This window comes from Apus apus, chromosome 3 (assembly GCF_020740795.1).
Source record: "Apus apus isolate bApuApu2 chromosome 3, bApuApu2.pri.cur, whole genome shotgun sequence".
Taxonomy (NCBI): Eukaryota; Metazoa; Chordata; class Aves; order Apodiformes; family Apodidae; genus Apus; species Apus apus.
Window position 1 is genome coordinate 57,819,960 of NC_067284.1, and position 13,022 is coordinate 57,832,981.

The window sequence follows — 13,022 nt, forward strand, 5'->3', positions numbered from 1 at the left end:
TCACAGTGCTCTGAAACAGAATCTCCCATGCCTTATATGTACCCACACATGCATGCAAACCGGGGCATGATTAAAAGTTAATTATTCTTTTGATTTTTTATCTGTGTATTTCTGAATTTGCTCTCTAAGAGGCTGTTGTAGATCCACTGGCTTAGGCTGGGGATCTGAAGAGGTGATTCCTCTTCAAAATTTCATTTTCATCCTCCTCTAATAGCTCTTCTTTGTTTTGGATAAGAGTGTTGGCAGGCTGCTACTGCGCAGCACAGCTGGAGAGCTGGAGCACACAGCTGCAGTGCTCTATAGAACTGACGGCTCCGTGGGGGTAGAGCCTGCCCACATCAATAGGCTTGGCCTCTCAGTGTCTAGACACTCTTGCCCATCCTTTCACAGCAGGAAAATAGCCTAAGTTATTATATGGATTCAGCAATTCAAAAGCATTTCTGCTGCCTCACCCAAAGGCTTTTGAGCCATGAGGAAGGTTGCTGCACACATTGGGAACTCTTGCTTTATTCTGTATGCAATCTTAAACTCCATCTTGTTCAGTTTCTGCAATGTTCCTGAGCTCAACAGCTCCATAGTAGTGTTAATGTTTCTTTCCTTTTATTCTGCACAAGCAGACTGGATCCTGGTGAAGAGGATGGACTGCTCTAAAATGCCTTTTCCCTATCTTTATTAGACAAGACCTGGTGGCAGCTAAGTGATCTTGGTTAACGGAGCAAGAAGTTTCAGCAGCTGATCAGTCCAAAAAGCTGAAATTCCTGCAATTCTGGTAATGTGAAAGCACAATACCAATTTTTATACTGAAGATTTTTACCTAGGGTGAATATATTGCCAATTATTCTAGTTTCATATTCTGAATTGTGTGAGTACTGTAGGGATTTTGCATTGAAATGCGCTTAAGAGTTTCTGAAAATTGCAAGGACTGACACAAAGCTAATTTCCAGCCTCTTGAACATGGCCTTGCAGTCAACATTTAGGAATTAATCTGTACACTACTTTTAGTCTACCCTCTCCTATTGTGCTTTATGACACAGGTATTAATGATCCAAGGTGAAATCACACATGAAACCAAACCCCAAATCTCACAAAAGATGAGTGCCACCTCTTCTCACCCACTACCACCATCCACCTTCCAGAGCATCAGCTGCTGCACATTGGCATAAAATCACTCACCTCCAGTGTAGCTGAGCAGATTAATATCAGCTGACTGACCCTCTTGTGCAGTTTGGTGTGTATGGAGGTCTATGGATTTCAGCTGAAGCTGAAGAAAGGTGGTAAGCTATTTCCATGTCTCCTTTTGATTATTTTCCTTACTTGATGAGAAGACTTATCTCTTACTTATTCTTGGGTTACTTCTAAAGCAGGCATTGGGCAGCTACTGAGAAAGGGTCTTCCAGCAAATGTCTATGCAGTTTCTGCTGGAGTCTTATTATGGTGGGATGGAAAAAACAGTGGCAGAGAGGGCTTTATAATGTGAATGGGCTGTGTTTCAGAACAGATATTACTTTCTGCATGTGTTGGAAAAAAAAAAACACCAAAAAACCAACCCAGGTGTGTAAAAGATCACTGCCTCCAAAATCTAGTATTACCTTCCTGCCCTTACTATGAATGTTACTGGTTTGAATGAAGATATGTCCCACTTAATGCATCTTGAAGGTATGGGAAATTTTTACTATTCTTCTGCAATCTCTTCCCCACGTGCATCTCTGAAAGAGGGAAGCATTGGGCTGAGAGTCTCTATAGATCAAGTTGCAATCTTCTCAGTCTGTTGCAGTGAATAGTAGATGGAAATCATGAAAGGCAAAGCAAAAAATCAATACATTCAGCTGAATGACACTTAATGCAAGGATTTCTGACTTACTATAGAGGCTCAGTCTAAAGATCATTTTATACAGAAAAGCTTTTTTTCTGGGTTATTCTAGTTCATCATCATCATAATAATGATTGTCTACTTCAGTTTCCATTTTCTGTATTGCTATTTTAGATTGAAACACTTCTGTACTTCAAGACTGTGGAATTAGATTTACAGCTGCTATATTTTGGCTTTTCTTCATTTCCTCCAATACAGCTTTGTACAGTGACACAAGCTTAGGGTCTGACTTCTCCTGTAGTTTTCTTAAAGGAAATCACATTAAAACAACCACAAAACAGTACGTCTAAACACTGCAGCAAATGGTTCATTAGGGTCTTTGTAGTCCGGTAATCTGCAACATCCTGTGCTACCTTAAGTGGTTGTGTTGTCAAATAACGCAGAAGGAAAGCCAGTTTTCAGCCAACCTTTCGTATGCAGAAGCAGCTGACCTCAACATTACCAATCTGAGGTGTTTTAACTCAATACAAGCAGTGTTTTTTATCTGAATGTGCCAATATGACACGCTAGTGTCAGGATCTGAATGATAATTGCACTCACTGATTTTTAAAGTATTAGTGTTTCTGATGACTTTTTTTTCCCCTGATATACAGTATGGGGGAGGGGGGGTTTGACAGCTATTTTTCAGATATACAGTCTGGTTGAAGCCGATTACTTCAGGACTTTTAGAACAAATGGTCTTAACATTGCCCTAATTCTTTGTGCATCTTCTGTTAGAAGATGATGTTACTGATGAGCAACTGATAGTGCAGTCACTGTATCAACTAGTGTCTGATCTTGCTTTCCAAGGAGTAAGTGGATGTCTTCTCTTTGGGGGTTAAAAGCAAACCCAAATCTCCTGCTTTCCCATGCTTTGCTGTCTTATTCTTTGTGGGGTGGAGACTCTCGTACCAGTGCAATTTATGGTCTCCTTAAGAGTTTCGTAGCCTTCATTCTTATTTATTTACACTCACATTTCATATTTGTGGCAATTACAGCCATGGCTTACTTTGTAGGAATTGTTAGGTAAGTGTGTAATTTCTGACTATTTCAATGTGGGTGCGGCTGTTAACAGATGATTATTAGCTCCTCAAGGATTACAAGCCACCACAGTTTAAGTTCAGATCCATGGTACTTTGCAATGTTTTTGCCTGGAGACTGTATGGCAGTCTTTTTTCATCTTCAAAGATTTTTACACTAAAGGTAGAGGCATCAAGATAGAAGGTCTAGAGAATGTCAAAAGCTGTGAAGAGTGAATGATGGCTTAACACTTTTTTATTCTTTTCCTTTTTTTAAGGGATGGTGGTGTCTTTCATCTTGCAGAGCAGGGGAAACATAACATGAGGCAGAATCCAGGGAGAAAGGCATCAGTGGAATAACTGTAATTAATATCAAGCCTGGCATTTGGCCTCTGCTGATAAACCCTGTTCCTGGAGCCTCCTAAAGCAGACCCCGCCTGTTGGTAAACTAGCAGCAGGGCCTGGGCACAAATGAGGGGGTGTGAAGAAGACCAGTACAGCTGGTGACAACACTGCATAACCAGCAACACCTGGACTCTGTTCATTACTGCTCGTCTTGCTGGAGTTTCCAAACAGGTCAGCCCCAGTCCTGGGCTTCATTTCTATAGCAGCGTAACCTAGAAACTAAGTCAGTCTCTTCTTTCCACTGCTCACTGATGCAGGCTGAAAGTTTTGCATGTATTAAAAGAAAACGAGCAAGGGAGACAAGAGGAAGGGACTCAGCTTGGTTAGTAATTCCAGACCACTGATAATGCTGTCAACTGTGCCAACATACAAGGGGCCCGAAAATCTCCACTTGAGCAAATGTGGGCATTGCAAGACACTGATAGCTAGTATTTTAAAGGCAGCACTCCCCAGTGTGTCCTGCTTGTCCTCTCTTGCAATAAAATGCATACTGAAAGATGAGACCTAAAGGTCTCCTTCCCTGATCTGAATCTGTCATTGACTTGCTCCTGTGATAAAATCTGCACAGTGGCTGACAGCCACACAGTCAAATGCTATTTTTGCTGCTGTCAGCAGTGTTAACACTTAATGAACACAAAAAAGCATATATTCTTTCAGTACACCTACTGCTGTGGGGTGAGACAGTATCTCTGTATATGGTGTCTATTGCTGTGACCAGTCCTGGCTCTGCTGCAGCTGTTTTCACTGAGAAAGTGAGAACATTATCTGTCTTCTGTCAGGCAGGTTTGGCTGGCAGGTGCCCCTCTGCTTAGCATTAAGCATGAAACTTAAACAGAATATTAAATAATTAAAAGGACACATTGGCTGCAGGTCAGCAGCAAAACCTTTACCAGTACTTTCTCTCACAGACCTAAGGTGTTTGCTGCAGGTCTTTCATCTCAGAGGTAGATTGGTGACAGTAGTGATGGTGGTTACTTTAAACAATGATGGGTGCAAACTGGAGCATAGGAGGGTCCACATAACCGTGAGGCAGAACTTCTCCACTGTGAGAGTGACAGAGCACTGGAACAGGCTGCCTAGAGAGGTTGTGGAGTCTCCTTCCCTGGAGACATTAAAAATCTGCTTGCATGCATTCCTGTGTGATGTACTCTAGGTGATCCTGCTCTGGCAGGGGGGTTGGACTAGATGATCTTTTGAGGTCCCTTCCAACCCCTAAAATTCTATGATTCTGTGATTTGGGAGTCTGGTCTGGTGAAGGAAGGGCAGCCTTGGCAACTCCCTTTGCTGCAATGCTGCTGTGGTGCTGTTTAGACAAGACAAAACCACCTCTTACTTAGAATATGCCCTCCCAGATGGTACCCCACCAGTCCAACATATCCTGTGCTTTATAAAGTTACAGGAATGGGTTCACAGTAGTTAACACTGATGGGTAAGTATTTTCCAGGCAGTACTTGAGCTGCTTCTCACTGTCACTGTGCCCATCTTCCCTGGGCTCCTGCTGTTGCACCACAATGCACAGGCTGTGCCCATCCCTTGGTCTGAACACTTCTATCAGCAATCAGTGAAGTCTGTGAAAACACTGATGGTCTTTTTGTGTGTTGTAAGTGGGTGTTTTTGCTTAATTTGGGAATCTGCTAACAGTTATTGCAAGCTCCAGTTTCAGGAGCCACTCCAGGCCAGCCAGAGGAGTGGCACATGGGCACAGTGTGGCTTTCTCTGCAGCACATCAGTGACAGTGCTACCACTTGGACCCTGCTGTGTATGTGCTGACACTTCATGCATGTGTTGGGTGAAAAGCAGAAGATGCAGAAGATGTGCTTAGTTGTGTCTTAACGGTAGAGATCAGTCTTGGAATCAGAAGAGTCATAGTTTGGGGCTTTTGACAGAAATCTTATTCTCATAGAATCATGGAGTCATTTAGGTTGGAAAAAGCCTTTAAGAACATCAAGTACAATTTTAAGCCTAACACTGCCAAGTCTACCACTAAACCATGTCCCTAAGTGCCACACCTACAAGTCTTTTGAATACTTCCAGGGACGGTCACTCCACCACTTCCTTGGGCAGCCTGTTCCAATGCTTGATTACCCTTTCAGTGAAGAAATTTTTCCTAATATCCAATCTAAACCACCTCCCAGGGCAGCTTGAAGCTGTTTCCTCTCATCCTATCTTGTCCATTCTGTGAGGTGGGATGGGGTCACACAAATGTTTACAAATTGCTGTTTACTACATCCTATGGCACAAGGAAGGGGATAGAACTTTATTTCCATTAACTATGTTAATTTACACATGCAGTTTGAAAATAGGCTGGGTATAATTGACCATTACTTAATTCAGTTTGCAACTGGCCTACTACTCCTGCTCATCTTTTCCTGATACTAGAAAATCTCAGCAAATTATTATTTTTTTTTTTAATGGTAATGCATCTTTTGCATGTTTAAATTTATCTACAAGTTTCCTGATAAATCTGAATTCAAGGAAAGAAAGTGTGAGATATGTCTGCTTGAAGCACTGTGGCTTCTGTAGAGGCACTTAGAATTAGTGGAAAACCTATTTTGGTCAATAAATACTATTCTAATTACATGATCAGGAGCCTAGGCTATGCAAAAATTCCCTGTCTGGTTCTCTATTAATTTTGTCCCAACTAGAGTCCTGTTTTCCCCTCTTCTTTTTTGTGTTGGCTCGTTTCCCAGTATATCCTTGTTTTATTCCTTTCCCAGTTTTAAGGGGCTTTGTCTTGAAAGATTTACACTAAGGCTGTGCTATGATTATGCCACATGCTCAGCAGCAGCACTGGCTTAAGGTCTCACTGCTCTTGCCAGTGTTTGCAGCCCACACTGATGTTCCCATCTCAAGGAGTTCATTTTTCCTTCTTTTTTTTTTTTGGTTGAGCTGATCATGATGGAGTCATGAACAAAATTTTAACTTTGCACAGAGATGCAGCCCTAAAGCATATTACTTGACTTCTTCATTTGGTTTTTATTTTTGTTGTTGCTGTTAGCAGGCATAAGACCCAAAGTACAGCAGAACTGAAAAATTGAGGTGTTATGAATTTTATGAATTCTTCTGGGTCCCCACAGCATCTTGAGAGCAGCTCTGAAATAATTAGACTGTTTTTAAGAGGTTAGAGATCTTTTTATTTGGTCTGGTCCTTTGGATATATTTGGGTAACTTTTTCAAGCTTTGTTCTGCAACAATGAGGGCTAAAAACTTATATTTTAGAATAAAACCAGAAATTTTTCAGTCATCACTTTGAACCACAAAATAGCACAAGATGTGTAAGATAATTGTGTCAGTTGCCAGTTCTTCTGGTATTGTCCCAAAATACATTTTTACATCGACCTTCCCCTGCATTGGAGGTTTCTGGCTTTTGATTTATTCAAGTCAATTTTTAATTTATTTACTTGTTGCTTGGGAAGACAGCCAATGAATGGGAAGGCAACCCATGACCACTGTAAATTTCATGAGGAGTTGGGAATGAATATTTCCATACTTATCAAGAACTGTTTGTTGTACAGACACTTCACCTCCCTTCCCCAGGGCTATATGATCTCTCCCCAGGGCTATATGATCTCTCTCCATCTCACTACATGTGGCTGCTCCAAATGCTATCTAATCCTTTTGATGCAGTTTGGTTCAGTTTGAATCACCAAAGCACTTGATGTGCTTTTAACCTCCATACTGCATGCCACACCTGTAGGGGGGCTGCTAATCTAATTTTGATTCACAGTGGTGGCAACAAGCAGGTCACTTACAGAGTTTATGTCAGCTGCTCCTCTAATTACTGTAGGAAAGTGATCCCATCATCCTAGATGAAAATGTCTAACTCTAGCCTACAAAGCACTTTCAGTGCACTAATTCTGTTAATGCTCCATTACAGTTTCATTTGAGCTGTGTAGTCCATCTCCCAAAGTGAGGTAGTAAATCCCCAGCCAGTTCCAGAGCTGGGGAAATGCACAGACAAAAATATTAATGACTACATTATTGGACATTGTTTTCTTTTGGCTTCCTTTGTTTCTTGAATTTTATTTAGACAGATCTTCCTTGATAACTCTTAGCTTATAGTAGCCTTAATCCTCCACTCTGCCTTGAAGGGATTTCTATGTCCCCCCAAAATTAATGGATGTGGATAGGATATCTATGGCTCTTACATACTAAAAGATAAAATAAGTATATAAAGGTACAGAATGGCAATTCCTTAAAACTTACCAGGGTCTCATAAAACATAACAATTGCAGGCCATACCAATACCTTCTAACACAGGAATAAAGGAACATCTTGAAACAGGTGGGTAGGTATCCTTGGGCTGAAGATCTTGAGGCCTTCTCTTTACATGAAAAGCTCCACAACCGCTTCAGCCCAAGAGAAGTAACCTGAGGGATGTAATCCTATGCTGTCTTTCACCCAAGGTCCCCACTGAAGACACAGGCATATGCAAAGTATCTTAGCTTCCTAAGTCTGAATTTTCTTAATCCATTTTCTTTCTGCTGAAGGATCCCTGCATTGGCACCTTTAGAGTTTCCTTAGGCTTCTTCCAATCATCCTCACTGTCTTTTCTCCTGAAGCCCACATATGTGTCTCCTTGAAGATATACATAATTAATGGACAAAATGCTTTTGAAGACCAGAAGAAAATGTGTTGTGTTGGGAGTTGCTGGCTGGCTTGGTTTGTGTGCTCTAAGGGAGATGTGTTCACAGTGACAGATTAATAAAAAGAAATTTTCTTGTACTTAGTCTCATGGAGTTCTTGTCTAAATATTCACTCCAGACTGCTTTTATCTTCTGTTCCTTTTGTTTTAAATATATGAAATTCATAAAAGTATAATAAATACTAATCTCATGATTTAATCATAATCCATATTATACAATGAGCAGGATCTATTGCTTAAAGCACACTTATTCCATATATCTATAGCAATGTTTTTCAACCTTTTTTACTATGAACTTAAAAAACTCCCCCCTGCTTCTAAGAAGAGGATAAATATAAGAAATTGCTGAGTGGAACTATTTTGTCAATGTTTAGGAACTGGTAGAAGTGAATGTTTATAGATGAGGTCAGAACATAGCCTTAATAATCTTCACTATCATATTATGAAATGAATGTATTCATCCATATATAGGTAAAACATCTCATGTGAGAAGGTGAGTTAGTGTCAGAATAAATACTGGTTTGAATAACTAATTGTGTCTTGTTTTGCAATACTTGATTATATATAAAAAATATATATATTGATTATATATAAAAAATACAAGGTGTTTACTGTTGCTCATGACATAGAGCGGGATTCATGCATGTCTCTATTTCTTGTTTGGAAGGATCACCATCACAGATCAGTACAAGTCGAGCAGATCACATACCTTCAAGGAGCCAGGGCTAACACTGAGAGAATGGCATGAAGCTGTGCCCCCTCCTGCCAGACAAGAGCTCATGCCTTTATTTCCCACTGTTGCACAAGGCTGCCTTGGCTGGGCTCTCCTGGGCTGCCTTCTGGCAGATGGCTGATTACCATAAAGAGGAGCCAGGCTGTTGTGGCCGCTGCGTGCGTGTCCTGGAGCAGCCAAGCACAACACAGCTGTAGTTAAGCATGGGAAAGGGGCATTCGTCTTCACACTGACGCCGGGTTTGACCTTTCTGAAGGAAAACTGGTGGTGTCACTTGGAGCAGAAGGTGCACAGGAGCTTGGTGAAACATCTGCCATGCTGCTTTTAAAAAGTCCCGTTGGGGTCTTCATGAGCTGGAGCTGTGGCACCAGAATATCACCAGGTATTGCTTCCTTTGGTGGCTCTCCAGCACTGGCCCGGATCAAATAAATATACACCTGGCTGTAAAAATATGAACTAAAAGAAAGGTAACAGCACATGGTGTCAGGAAGTAATACAAATGCTGAATTGCCCCCACGAGGAGTAGGATTGATTTGGTACAGCACTGGTCGTCTGCAGCAGCAGGAATGGGATTGCTATGAAGTTCATTAATGGAAAGAATGACACATTCCAGAGACATAGGTGGATCCATTCTCGTGGGTGACGTGAGCATCCATGACAATTTGTATTCTTTGTAGTCCCCGAGCCTCCCGCTCATAGTGAAAGCACCTTTCTCACATGCGATGGCGCTTCTGCCAGCTTCTTCAGCAGGGGGTGGAGGGGTGTGTGTGGGGGGGCAGTCTGGGTACCCCAAGAAGCAGCAAGATGTGCCAGTGACTTTGCCTCCTCCCTGCCTTGCACGCCCTCCCAAGCCTGCACCCAAACAGCGCCTGTCTGCTCCATATTTGCTGTTCCCTGCTCTGTTCGGTGCCATTTGGCTCCTTTACAGTAGCGGGACGTCTGGCCCTTGAAACTTTGAGCATTAAAACCTGCTGAAGCAGTGAAAATACAGCAGCAGGACACCTGCTCACCAGACTACCCGCTTTTGCCTGCTTACTTCTCTGTCACCACTTCTGTTGTGTGCATTTAGGAAAGTGCTGTTTGTGTCTTCAGCATGAATTGTGGCTGCTAAAAACCAATCTTATGTTACTCAATTAGCTTGACAAAATCTTGTCCTTAAAACGAGTCAGATGCAGCAGGGTCCGCTAGGGTGCAAACCTGAGAGCTGCTGCTGCTGGAAGCAACCTGCAATACTTGGAAGAGATCATTTTTGCTAATCAAATCAAAGGTGTTCAGGCTGATTGCTAGGTTTCATCTGGTCACAAAGCAGGCTGTTATTAATCCCTTATCAATGTAGTGGTTTTGATTGAAATCTGTCTCTCTCTTTTTTTCTCTCCGCCCCCCCTCCACCCCCTTTTCCTTGCTGGACATAAAAGACAATGGAAGGGATAGGGCCAAACTGCTCTTCTGCAGACAAGAAGCTAATTGTCTAAAAACAACACATCATTCAAGACCATGGGAGACTGGGGACAGTGGCAAGAGAATGAATATACAAAAGTGCCTACTGTTAAGGCAACAGTTTTAAGTGTTTAAATTCAAATCACATTCCCATTTGAGGTTCAGATTTGTAGCAAGAACTTACACACAAGGGTTTCAGTGTTTTATATAAATTTCATCCAACTTCTCAGGGTATTCCTGATGGCAGCACATCAGAGCTGAGTGCAAGGACAACTCACTTTCCTTGCTGTGTGAAGCAAAAATATTGAAGTAGGTTATTTTGGTTTGGTTTGGTTTTATGTGCTCTGTGTTAGTAAATAGAGCAGCCTGTCATATCTAGGCTCTGGTTTTCCAATTGTGAGCTTAGTCCTTGGCTCAAAATGTTGTTGTTCTTGGAGCTTTGCCTTCAGCTGACAGGCTCATATGTGGGGAGGAAGAGGAGGAACCAAGCTAAAAATAAAGTGAAACAAAATGCTGTTTATTGCTATGGAGTAGACAGTGCTTTCCTAGATGCTTCAGCAGCCTCATCCTTGCAGGCAGAGTGGACTGGCACAGTTTGCTTTCACACACAAGAGGTGAACTGTTTCCCCTACCACCTTCCCAGTATCCTGCTCTGTGCTCTAGTGGTTTTTGCTCATGCTGGTCAGAACAACAAGAGAAATGGGCTCCATTTTCCATTACATGTCAAGCAAAGAACATTCGCAGCACAGATGTAAGAGGCAGGTCAAGTTCCTTCACTCCTTCATGTTTCCCAGTACAGCCCCCATGGTGCCTGCTCCTGCCATGGCCTCTGCCAATGGGAAATGTCTAAAGCCACCTGGGCTTTTTTGGTAGACTGTCACATGCAATACCTGTGCATACATGTGCATACTCCACAGGGCAATACCTGGACCAAAAGCACTCTCTCTCTCCATTTGTTTAGCCACCTTCCCAGCTTGGTACAGAAACATAGAATGTAAAGGGTTGGAAGGAACCTTTAAAAGTCATCTAGTCCAGCCCCTCCTGCAGTGCACATGGACCTTTTTAACTAGATCCCGTTGCTCAGACCCTCTCCAAGCTTGACTTTGAATGTTTCCAGGGATGAGGCCTCCACCACCTCTGAAGCTGCAGCTGTAAGGTGATGAAGGAGGTATTTCTGCACCAAAGGCAGCAGCACCCATCACGACAAGCCTTTGTGTGCACAGGAGCTGAGCAGATGCTGGATTGCTTTGGGAACAATGACAATACCCCCAATTACATCAGATGAGCTGTAAGCTAGATATGAGGCAACTGCCATTAATCAGGATTTGGAAGAAAGCTTCTTTTGGTCAGGACATTCCCTCCTTGCCTGTTTGGGCTTTGAGTACTTGCCACTAAACCCTATGCTATGAACCCCTGTTGGTGCTGGGTACTAGGCTAAAAGTGAAGGATTGACTCAGTGTACAAATTACCCTGTTTGAATATAGATGCCACAGGGGCAGGTAAAATGCTCAGATGTTTAAATATTTTCCATGAAAATCACTCAGCTGAGGTTATCTTTGACCAGTGCATCAACATCCATCATCACACAGATAAACAGTGGCCAAGGAAAGATCACAAAGACTGCAACCTCTTCCTCTTCATCCAGGCTCTTCTTGCACTGATAAAACATTCCTGCAGCTTTATAAGTTCAAAGAAATGGATAAGTAGTGTCTGTCAACAATGTGGTTTTAGTCAGGTTGTTGTGAATAGTTTATGCACAGTTTTGAGAGCACAAGGTGCTGAATTTCTGAAATATTTGAACAAGTAGGACATCAGAACCATTTAAAATTTGGGCTTAGCATCTCAGAAATGAGGTACAGTGCATCTTTAGACATTTTAGAGACATATTAAATATTATATTTCTCTGTGCGAGTAAAACACAAAAGGACCGATGACGCTTCTTGAGTCCTTTCTCAACATGTACTGCTTTTGCTCATGAAGTGTGCCAGTTGCTGTCTCCTGAGGATCTAACCAGGCTATCTGCATGGAAAATTCCCAGGTCTAGCATTGAAGTTTGGGCATATTATTAGCACATCCTGTTTCTTCTTTTAGGACAGTTAACTGAGAAGCTGCAGCAAAGCTGTCCTTTCCTGAATCCTTAAAACCGTGGAGGTCCACTTCCCTTTGCAGCGGTAACTGGTAACATGTAATCACATTGCCTCCGAGAGCAGTGTGCTATTAAAAAGCAGTGCTTGAGTACTTGAGTACTGGTTTTGTGAGATGCAGTGACAGTAAAGGGCAGACAGGTAAGTCCCTCATTCAGAAACCGCAGGCTGGGCGTAACTGCCCTGTTCCCAAATGCAGCCATTTTGTGATCATGGTGTGCTTTGAGTATCTGACTCTAAAGTCCTCCTCATAATTAGAAAAAGGACTATTGCACCCCAAATGATGGATAATCTTCTTCCTGCATGGATGGTTGCTTTTAATGAAAGATATAATATCATTTTGCAAACTTTGTCTCATTTAGTGGAGAAAACCCAACAGTAGTTTTTCTGTTGTGAGGGTGGGTAAAGTGCAGGAATTGTTGATCTGCATCCCAGTCCCATGTCTATGGCCATAGGCAATGAGGGGTAAAAAAAAGGCCCCTGAAGTAACCCTCACCACTACTTATTTTAACAATGAAGGTATTTTGTTTCTCTCTTTCTGGTACCTCACTGATTACTAAACCTTTAACTACTTTCCTCCCCTCAGCTACTGGGCATTTAATCCATGCTGATAGCAGCAAAGAGCTGCTGGCCCTGTGGGGTTCCCATGTTAGCTCCTTCCCTGTAGCCACTGGAAATGCAGGTCATGGGGACAGTGTTGTTTGCATATGGCCTGGGACAACCCTCTGTGGACACAGGGCGAGAACGTGGTTCATGCACGAGCCTTCCTCCCCCTTGCTGTCGAGTTGAA